The 7,535-nt window shown below is 50.6% G+C and overlaps 1 long non-coding RNA gene across 1 annotated transcript in view; it reads right to left on the bottom strand.

The window, feature by feature from the left end:
- The window catches only part of LOC120920502, a 39,368-nt gene extending 34,681 nt beyond the window's left edge, over positions 1-4,687 (bottom strand). Inside the window, exon 1 of the long non-coding RNA XR_005744729.1 lies at positions 4,187-4,687. This is a non-coding gene — a long non-coding RNA (uncharacterized LOC120920502). The remainder of the gene's footprint in view (positions 1-4,186) is intronic.
- Positions 4,688-7,535: the final 2,848 nt, after the last annotated feature.

Raw genomic sequence — 7,535 nt, 5'->3', positions numbered from 1 at the left:
TCGGGGTGAACTCCCGCTTTAAGTTGGTGTTAAATGTGGATATCAATGTTTGGGATAGTGATAGGGGTCTACAAGTTCAAGTTACAGTTCATGTTAGGGCAGTATTTCTCAACCCTCCAAATGCCGTGACCCTTTAAAAAAAAATTCCAAGTTGTGGGGACCCCTAACAGTAAAGATTTCCGTAGCGTGGGCTGTCAGCACCCAAGGCAAAACAAGTAATTTGCGCCCCTAACCCTTACATTTGTAAAGTATTAAAATCCCTTATGGTACATTTTAGTATGTACCACCCTTTGTTCTCCTTTCTTTCCCTTTTATCTCTCTATCCTAATTTCTTCTCCCCTCCGACTTTGTGGTGTCTCGTAGCAGTGACACCTCTACCGAAATCAGGAGATAGGGTCTCCCCCAGCCCCTCCCACTTCACATTCCTCACCAGTCAGCTGACCGCTAGTCTCTGCCCCCCCCCCCCCAGCCATGTCATGAACTGAATGGGCAGCTGCAAAGAGGCTGAGTGGGCGGCCGTGGGCTCCAGGGACTGCCCTGCTGGGTGGCTGAAAAAGAGGTGCAGGCTTCAGGAACAGCCCAGGACCCCTGGTGACCCCTGGCAAATCATTATTTGACCCCCAAGTTGAGAACCACTGTGTTAGGGGTAGGAGTTAGAGTTGGTGTTAGGAGTACAATATACAGCTAGAGTTAGTGTTAGAGGTAGTAGTTAGGGTTGGAGTTAGTGTTAGGAGGTAGCAGTTTGGGTTATAGTTGGTTTTAGGAATAGCATGTAGCGTATAATTAGTGTTAGAGGTAGTAGTTAGGGTTAAAGATAGTGTTAGGGATAGAAGTTAGAGTTAATGTTTGGGGTAGTAGAGTGGAAGGCAGTGTTAGGGGTAGGAGTTAGAGTTGGCGTTAGGAGTAGGATGTAGGGTAATAGTTAGTGTTAGAGGTAGTAGTTGGGGTGGAAGATATTGTCAGAGGTAGGAGTTAGGGTTAGAATTAGTGTTAAGGATAGGAGTTAGGGTTATAGTTGGTGTTAGGGGTAGGAGTTAGAGTTAATGTTAGAGGTAGTAGAGTGGAAGGCAGTGTTGGGGGTAGGAGTTAGAGTTGGCGTTAGGAGTAGGATGTAGGGTTATAGTTAGTGTTAGAGGTAGTAGTTAGGGTGGAAGATATTGTCAGAGGTAGGAGTTAGGGTTAGAATTAGTGTTAAGGATAGGAGTTAGGGTTATAGTTGGTGTTAGGGGTAGGAGTTAGAGTTAATGTTAGAGGTAGTAGAGTGGAAGGCAGTGTTAGGGGTAGGAGTTAGAGTTGGCATTAGGAGTAGGATGTAGGGTTATAGTTAGCGTTAGAGGTAGTAGTTAGGGTGGAAGATATTGTCAGGGGTAGGAGTTAGGGTTAGAATTAGTATTAGGGATAGGAGTTAGGGTTATAGTTGGTGTTAGGGGTAGGAGTAAGAGTTAATGTTAGAGGTAGTAGAGTGGAAGGCAGTGTTAGGGGTAGGAGTTAGAGTTGGCGTTAGGAGTAGGATGTAGGGTTATAGTTAGTGTTAGAGGTAGTAGTTAGGGTGGAAGATATTGTTAGGGGTAGGAGTTAGGGTTAGAATTAGTATTAGGGATATGAGTTAGGGTTATAGTTGGTGTTAGGGGTAGGATATAGTGTTACATTTAGTGTTAGTTGGTCTTAGGCATCGGATAGGGTTAATGTTAGTGTTAGAGGTAGTATTTAGTGTAAAATGTAATGTTAGGGGAAGGAGTTAGGGTTAAAATTTATGTTAGGTGTAGGATTTAGGGTTAGAGTTAGTGCAAGAGGTAGATGTTGGCTTTAGAGTTAATGTTAGGGGTTACATTTAGGGGTTTAAGGCCTGAGATCTGTCTGCTTTATGGATTTCTCTGTTTTTTACATCTTGCCCTTCACAACCTCAAGAGGTGACGTTCAGTATATAACATGGAGATGGTGCTCATGGAGATGGCCATGTTTGGCCAGAGTGACCCAGCTTTCATCGCCATGGATGTTTCACTCATGGAAGTCCCATTGCTGTTGTTTTTGGAGGTTTTGCAGGTTGGGGGACCTCTAAAGCATTGTGTAAAAGAGCTCAGTCTTATGTTGAGGATGTAAATGTCAGAGCGCTATTGTTTTTGGAACTTACAAAAGTATGGCTCTCATTACTGATTAATAGGCTAAAGGTCATATGTAATAACATTAAAACACATTAATATATTTAAGTTGCCTCCTCACTACAGTGCTACATTAAAGTAAGAACTAAAACAAGCACACTTAAAATCAAAAATGCTAATTTTAGAGGTATGTGTTAATTTGTCAGGTTCAAGTTTTAGGGATAGACTTAGTGTAAGAGGTAGGTGTTAGGTTTAGAGTTAATGTAAGAGGTAGGTGTTAGGTTTAGAGTTAATGTATGGTGAAGGAGTTAGGGATAGAGTTAGTGTAAGAGGTAGGTGTTAGGTTTAGTGTTAGGTTTAGAGTTAGTGTTGGGGATAGGAGTTAGGGTTAGTGTTAGAGGTAGGAGTTAGGGTCAGTATTAGGGGTAAGAGTTAGGGTTAGTGTTAGGGGTAGGAGTTAGGGTTAGTGTTAGGGGTAGGAGTTAGGGTTACAGTTAGTGTTGAGGGTTGGAGTTAGGGATAGAGTTAATGTTAGGGGGTAGGAGTTAGGTTTATAGTTGGTGTTAGAGGTAGGAGTTAGGGTGGGTGTTAGGGGTAGGAGTTATGGTTAGGGGTAGGAGTTAGGGTTAGAGTTAGGGATAGGAGTGATGGTTAGGGATAGAGGTAGGAGTTAGGGTTTGTGTAGTGGTAGGAGTTAGGGTTATTGTTAGGGGTAGAAGTTAGGGTTGCAGTTAGTGTTGAGGGTAGGAGTTAGGGATGGAGTTAATGTTAGTGGGTAGGAGTTAGGGTTATAGTTAATGTTGGGGATAGGTGTTAGGGTTAGTGTTAGAGGTGGGAGTTAGGGTTGGTGTTAGGGGTAGGAGTTACGGTTAGTGTTAGGGGTAGGAGTTAGGGTTAAGTTAGCATTGGGCATAGGAGTTATGGTTAGTGATAGAGGTAGGAGTTAGGGTTTATGTAGTGGTAAGAGTTAGGGTTATGTTAGGGGTAGGAGTTAGGGTTAAGTTAGCATTGGGGATAGGAGTTATGGTTAGTGATAGAGTTAGGAGTTAGGGTTTGTGTAGTGGTAAGAGTTAGGGTTATGTTAGGGGTAGGAGTTAGGGTTGCAGTTAGTGTTGAGGGTAGGAGTTAGGGATAGAGTTAATGTTAGTGGGTAGGAGTTAGGGTTATAGTTGGTGTTGGGGATAGGTGTTAGGGTTAGTGTTAGAGGTAGGAGTTAGGGTTGGTGTGAGGGGTAGGGGTTACGGTTAGTGTTAGGGGAAGGAGTTAGGGTTAGAGTTAGTGTTGGGGATAGGATTTATGGTTAGTGATAGAGGTAGGAGTTAGGGTTTGTGTAGTGGTAGGAGTTAGAGTTAGTGTTGGGGATAGGAGTTATGGTTAGTGATAGAGGTAGGAGTTAGGGTTTGTGTAGTGGTAGGAGTTAGGGTTAGAGTTAGTGTTGGGGATAGGAGTTATGGTTAGTGATAGAGGTAGGGGTTAGGGTTAGAGTTAGTGTTGGGCATTGGAGTTATGGTGAGTGATAGAGGTAGGAGTTAGGGTTTGTGTAGTGGTAGGAGTTAGGGTTAGTGTTAGTGTTGGGGATAGGAGTTAGGGTTAGTGATAGAGGTAGGAGTTAGGGTTTGTGTAGTGGTAGGAGTTAGGGTTAGTGTTAGTGTTGGGGATAGGAGTTAGAGTTAATATAAGAGGTAGAAGTTAGGGTTAGTGTTGGGTTAGGAGTTAGGGTTAGAGTAATGCCCTGTACACACGGTCGGAACTTCCAATGGAAAAAGTCCAATGGGAGCTTTTCATCGGATATTCCGACCGTGTGAATGCCCCGTCTGACTTTTTCCATCGGAATTTCCGATGGACTTAGATAGAGAGCAGGATCTCTATTTTTCTGAAATTTTTGCCAGGTCAAAAGTCCAACCGTGTGTATGCGGCATTATTGTTGGGGATAGGAGTTAAGGATAGAGTTAGTGTAAGAGGTAGGTGTTAGATTTAGTGTTAGGGGTAGGAGTTAGGAATAGTGTCAGTGCAAGAGGTAGGTGTTAGGTTTAGAGTTAGTTAGAGGTTCTTCTGTTTTGGGAATCTCTGTGGGTTTTGGATCTTACCCTGCCCAGCATCAAGAGCTGAAGTGCAGCACATAACATCTTGCCCTTAGCGAGATGGCCATGTTTGTCCGGAGTGACCCAGCGTTCTTCGACACGGATGTCCCATTCATTCTTGTCCTGCCTTCAGTGTGTCACCATAGGACTACGTCTTTGTAACTCAAGTTCCATATTTCCCAGAAAAATCGCCTTCAATTCCAGCAACTCATCTTCAAGCAGAAGTTCCAAAAAAAAGTCCACCCTGTCCTAGAAGTAGAAAACTGAAGAAGATTTGGGTCTCACCAACTTGGGTCTCACCAACTTGAGAGTGCCCCCTTCCCTCCAAGGCAACTCGGACCCCCAGATCTGGATCTCATGGCACTGTCCAGCGTTAGTCCCATTCCATACAAGTCGTCTCCTTACTACACATCCTGTTGGGTTGTGGATTTGCCTGTGAAGGATCTCCGCAGGAGAGAAGGACGCTTGCAGCGCGAGAGCCGAGTCTCTGGGTTGCACTGAGGTTTACAGCTTAGTCAGTCTGATTCTTTCACTCCTTCTTTCCCTCCCACCTCTCTCTCCATGAGAATCCCCCCCCCCCCCATTGCACTCACCCTCCCCACAGGCCTGTGTAAGATTTCATTTTATTCCATTTTTTTTTTGGCCAAGAAAGAGAGCTTGTAATATTTTTGTCTAAATTTCCAGGAAAGGACACACATGCCTCCACATTAAATAACAGACGAGACGTGTTTTATGACAATTTTTGCCCTTTTTGTCTAATTTCCAGAGACAATAAAGCTTGGTTCACATCTACGTGTGTCGTGGAACGGGCGCAAAAATTCCCGCCATGCCCGCAAACATGCTGCCCTTTAGCAGACCCACGGAGATGCCATTATTTTTTTTTTCTTTCATTTTTTTTTGTTTTAAGTGTATTTTGTGCGTGTACTCGAGAGAGGAGCCGGACTGCAGGAGTTGGGAGTAGGCAGGCCTCCCCCAGAGGCAATCTGCCACCTTTCTCCATGCCCCGGGTGGCAATGCCGGGTGTGTGAGGGGGTCCACCCACACAGCCCACCCTACCTGCTACGCTTTGAAGCCCAACGGGGCAGAGGGACTCCCTACAAGGGAGTGAGAGGATCTAGCCCGCTCAACCAGCCCCGTTAGTTCTTCGCCTCTCTTTTTAGAGACCGCGTGGTCAAAGTGCGTGCATGTTAACCCAATTTCGAGTGCGTGTAAGTGTGGTGGTTTTTGTGGGAGGGGGGTGGGCATACTAAGCGCAGGCTTACCTCGCATAGCACACCCATCGGGAGCCGGGCTGAGACCACCAAACTCAATTCACATGCAGCCGAGACCGGGATCCGAACCCCTAGCTGCAGAGGTGAATGGCTTGTCAGCGCAGTGCCACCCGCTAGCCTGGAGTCCCTGCCCAGTCCCTGCACCTGCTAGCCTAATGCCGCTGCCCAGACCCCGCACCCGCTAGCCTGGAGCCGCTGCCCAGACCCTGCACCTGCTAGCCGGGAGTCACTGCCCAGTCCCTGCACCTGCTAGCCTCTTCCCGCTGCCCAGACCCCGCACCCGCTAGCCTGGAGTCCCTGCCCAGTCCCTGCACCTGCTAGCCTAGTGCTGCTGCCCAGACCCCGCACCCGCTAGCCTGGAGCCGCTGCCCGGACCCCGCTAGCCTGGTGCCACTGCCCAGTCCCTGCACCCGCTAGCCTGGTGCCGCTGCCCAGACCCCGCACCCGCTAGCCTGGTGCCACTGCCCAGACCCCGCACCCGCTAGCCTGGTGCCTCTGCCCAGACCCCGCACCCGCTAGCCTAGTGCCGCTGCCCAGACCCCGCACCTGCTAGCCTGTTGCCGCTGCTCAGACCCTGCATCCACTAGCCTGGAGCCGCTGCCCAGGCCCCGCACCCGCTAGCATGGAGCTGCTGCCTGGACCTTGCACCCTCTAGCCTGAAGCCGCTGCCCAGACCCTGCACCCGCTAGCCTGGTGCCTCTGCCCAGACCCCGCACCCGCTAGCCTGGTGCCGCTGCTCAGGCCACACACCCGCTAGCTTGGAGCCGCTGCCTGGACCTTGCACCCTCTAGCCTGAAGCCGCTGCCTGGACCCCGCACCCGCTAGCCTCTTGCCGCTGCCCAGGCCCCGCACCCGCTAGCCTGGAGTCACTGCCCAGTCCCTGCACCTGCTAGCCTGGAGCCGCTGCCCAGACCCCACACCCGCTAGCCTGGAGCCACTGCCCAGTCCCTGCACCTGCTAGCCTAGTGCCGCTGCCCAGACCCCGCACCCGCTAGCCTGGAGCTGCTGCCCGGACCCCGCTAGCCTGGAGCCGCTGCCCGGACCCCGCACCCGCTAGCCTGGAGCCGCTGCCCAGACCCCGCACCCGCTAGCCTGGAGCCGATGCCCAGACCCCGCACCCGCTAGCCTGGAGCTGCTGCCCGGACCCCGCTAGCCTGGAGCCGCTGCCCAGACCCCGCACCCGCTAGCCTGGAGCCGCTGCCCAGAGCCCGCACCCGCTAGCCTGGAGCCGCTGCCCAGTCCCTGCACCTGCTAGCCTGGAGCCGCTGCCCGGACCCCACACCCGCTAGCATGGAGCCGTGCCCAGACCCCGCACCCGCTAGCCTGGAGCCGCTGCCCGAACCCCGCACCCGCTAGCCTGGAGCCGCTGCCCGGACCCCGCACCCGCTAGCCTGGAGCCGCTGCCCGGACCCCACACCCGCTAGCATGGAGCCGTGCCCAGACCCCGCACCCGCTAGCCTGGAGCCGCTGCCCGGACCCCGCACCCGCTAGCCTGGAGCCGCTGCCCGGACCCCGCACCCGCTAGCCTGGAGCCGCTGCCCGGACCCCGCACCCGCTAGCCTGGAGCCGCTCCCCAGGCCCTGCACCCGCTAGCATGGAGCTGCTGCCTGGACCCCACCGCGCTGGGTGACACCCCCCATCTATCTGGAACTATCCATCCAGGCAAGTGCCGGCCCAACCGGCAGACGCATAGGGGGGGGGTGCTTGATAGTGTCGTCCACTGACATACATGATATCATCACCAGGTCTAAAAAAGGAAGAATGGAAATACAAAGATTTTATCCAAAAATGTCACCGGCAAATTGATGGGGTGGGGCTAGGGAAGGCAAAATTAAAGCAGCTTTAAGCTCTGCTAAAAGTCACTCAAGGCATGCAAACATAACATATTGTATTAATTCGTCTTTAGCCTGCATTGCATAGAAAAGCACAGAGACCCAGTGATGACATCAGGAAGAAATGTAATGAACACAGAGAATATTTATTTGAACATTTCATTACCTTGTTGATGGGTGGGGGGAGGGGAATGAAATTATAAGCAGGTTAAAGGTCAGCACCAAGCAGTAAGCCTGCCCAATCCATTTACT

This window comes from Rana temporaria, chromosome 13 (genome assembly GCF_905171775.1).
Source record: "Rana temporaria chromosome 13, aRanTem1.1, whole genome shotgun sequence".
Taxonomy (NCBI): domain Eukaryota; kingdom Metazoa; phylum Chordata; class Amphibia; order Anura; family Ranidae; genus Rana; species Rana temporaria.
The sequence above is the reverse complement of the archived record's forward strand: the minus strand, read 5'-3'. Positions and strand labels throughout refer to the sequence as shown.